This window comes from Erithacus rubecula (assembly GCF_903797595.1).
Source record: "Erithacus rubecula genome assembly, contig: scaffold_452_arrow_ctg1, whole genome shotgun sequence".
NCBI lineage: Eukaryota > Metazoa > Chordata > Aves > Passeriformes > Muscicapidae > Erithacus > Erithacus rubecula.
In genome coordinates this window covers 73,115-76,440 of record NW_027635887.1, presented here as the reverse complement: position 1 = coordinate 76,440, position 3,326 = coordinate 73,115, and positions in this window count along the sequence as shown.

The following is a 3,326-nucleotide window of genomic DNA, read 5'->3' as shown; positions in this document are numbered from 1 at the left end:
CGCCAAGTGACTGTTACGCAGGTGATGCCTACCAGGACTGGTTTCTCATGACAACTAGTCACGGGGAGTTTACTCAACAAGCTCCCACAGATGAAAGAACAATGGACTGGTCAGTATGGGCTGACCTGCGTGTGTTCATGACGACAAAGATGATCTGATGTGCCTTGAAGCGTCCTGTCTCCACCTGTTCCCCCGCGTAACGAGCTCCACATACAATAGTCCATAAATCTTCCCACCTTTTGGCCAGAAGCCACTCGCTTTGGGAAAGGACTATAAAAGTGACTTTGGCAAAGGAGACCCCGGAGATCTCCCCAGACGGCAACGGACATCTAGTGGCTGGCTCCACAAGGATTCGTCTGCCCGTCTTGGTAGCTATAATCCCGACCCCCCTTTCTCTCTCTCTCTCTCTCTCTCTCTCTCTCTCTCTCTCTCTGTCCCACTATCGCATTTTTGGTTGGCACTAAACAAAGCGCATTTCTGTAGAAGTAAACTGGTTTTGTCCCTTGCTGTGTCTTTTGCGCTCTAAGATCCATAAAAGAACCAGTCGCGACTCGCTCTTGAATTGGGCGGACCGTGACACCGCCCTGCACAGCAGAGCCGTGCCCCTCAGGCTGCCCCAGAGCAGGGAAACAGCAGCTGCTGCTGGGCTGGGGCAGCTGTGCATGGCCTGCACCTCATGGGCACTGGGGGCTCTGATCCTGCTCACTGTGGCCGCTTCTGTGCTGTGGGACCCTTCCCGTTCATCTGGAGTCATGAACTCAGGAGAAACTGGGCACAAAAGGAATCAAACTTCCTTCTCTGCTGCAGGGAGACACATCTCTGGAGAAGGTTAATGGATTCTGACTATGGAACCAAGCTGGGTCAATTATTGACCTGTGGTTTTGTTCTAAACGAGGGACAGATTCCAAATTACTGTAATTATTTAGTAAGAACAACAAGGAAGGTACCTCACCATCGGGATGTTGCAAAGTGAGTGAAGAATGTTTTTGGTCATAATGATCCAGTAAACAGTTTGAATTCTTTTCTCTCCTTCCTTATTTCTTGCTCACTTGGGGATTAAGCCTCCAACTCTTCCTGCAGTTCTGCTTTCCATAATCTTCTCCATAGTTGGAATGTGCCAAATGAACAGTGGCAAGACAGAAGAATGGACCATAAAAACTTCCAGCTTTCTTGTTGTAGCCTCTGAAATTCAAGGATTTTGAAACTTCTGGTTTTTAAAGTATTCACCACATCTCACTCTTCTAAATTTTGCCCCAGCATAAAACCCTCCTGTTGCCCTCTTTGGGAACTGACCCTCAAAACTGAGAGAACCACAGTGGTAATCAAAGGTTTGGGCTCATTGCTGTGCTGACATCACCTTGGAGAGGAATTGAGGAAGTCTCTCAGGGTTCTAATTGCAGAACAATAGCCGAGGAGAGGTCCAAGGTTCCTTGGAGATCAGTGCCAGTCAGGGGATGGAATTGGTCAGCAACTGACCACGTGCCAACAGCCCAGGGAGAATGACCTGGACACACACGGAGGCTCCCAGTGCAGCTGGATTGGCCCCCAGCTTTGGGGACCCCAGGAGAAGTCCCTGCTTCCCTTGGGGCTGTGTCTGAACTGTGCAGAAACTGTCCCTACATGTGCTCCAACATGTAGGGACGTGTAGGTGGGATGAGTTTCCCTCTCCTCTCAACCACTCTCTCAGCATGAAAGACCTGGGCTTTGCCTGCTCCAGGGAAAGCACCAGTGCCACAGCCCATGTGTCATCCCTGTTTTTTTTCTGCAGCACTGCCAGCTTGGGCACGAGGAGTTTGGATTTGGAACCTCCCTGGAATAGGGAAGCTTTGCTACAGAACCTGGAAGGAAACCCAAAGGCCCCAAAAGCATTTCAGCAGGAGGACTCCTGCTCCAGGGTGTGTGGGGCAGAGTAGGAGGGCTGCTCTGACTCGCCACCCTGCTCTAGGCACTTGTGCTTGGCAGGAACAAACCCCACAAATGCCTTCTCTGAGCAGCAATGGAGAGGCCCTGTGTCCATCCTGGCACCCAAAAGGGACACTCAGGGCTCCTGGCACGGGTGGGTCGTGCACCCCAATGTTTCAGTGGGCCTGGCTGAGCTGGCAGGACACTGAGGCTGATGAATTCCAGTTCCCCTTCTTACACAAGGGGAATTGTGTGGTTTGCAGAGTCCAGTGGTTTTGGAGAACAAACATTGTGTCAGCTCACCTGGGGTGGGCCATTTATCATCTGTTAATATGAGGTCACAGAGTGGGCTATGTGAGATCACTGAGCATCCCAGGCTGTCCCTGTGACATCATCAGAACTGACTGTGACATCACAGGGCAGAGGTTTGACATCACAGCAGATCTGTGTGAGGTCACTGGGTTGGTCACTCTGACCCAGCCCCCTCACAGTTTCCCCAGACAAGTCCAGTGCTGTTCATGCCCAGCAGGGTCCCCTGTCCCTCTGTATCCCCCTGCTCCACCTGTGTTGCCCGATGCCCCAAACAGAACACAAACTAACAGAGTTAGTTTATGCAGTGCTTTATTCAGGGCTCGGGGAACCTGCGGACTAGCGTCCAAAGTCAGGATCCCACAGTTCCCCTTTTTCGTCAGGTTTTTATATCTTTTTTACAAAGTGGTCTACATACAGAGGTACACATTCTTCAAGACAGTTACATAAATCTTGTAGATATTATTTCTAAAAGTTATAAATTCTGCATGCTTGTCTACTCAGAACTATAGGCTACCCCCCTTAACTCCCCTTGCATGTTTGCCCATCACCAGAACCCTCTATTTATTATTATACTTTAGCCTTATCTTGAAAGTTTCTAAATGTTCTATATGCTCTACTAAATCCTTTGGTTATTGTTTTCACAGTTCTAAATGTTCTTTTGACTATTGTTTCACAAGGTAGGTTCTCAGGGCCTGTCCGAAAACTGCAGTTTTCTAAGCCTTAGCATGACTACTACTATATCTACATTAGTCCTTTTCCTCATTATTTCGGTATCAACTCCCCCCTTTTGAGCATTCTTCAGATTTTCTGCAAGGATGCTCAATTCTTCAAGTTGTGGTTTCTATGTAGGATGGTGAGTCTTCTTTTTGAGTTGGCAGGATTACTTCTTTCCGGGTCAGTGCTCTCATGACACGTCGAGTATAAGTTCCTTCTCTGTCAATCATTCTTAAAAGACATCTATACATAATTATGCATACTACAATAATTAATACAATCATTATTACATATTGTACAATTGATATCCAACCAGAGACTTGGATTCCTAGGGAGCTAAACAGTGCTCCTATCCAGTTATGTTCAGCTTCCTCCTGGACTTCATGCACTTTTGTTTC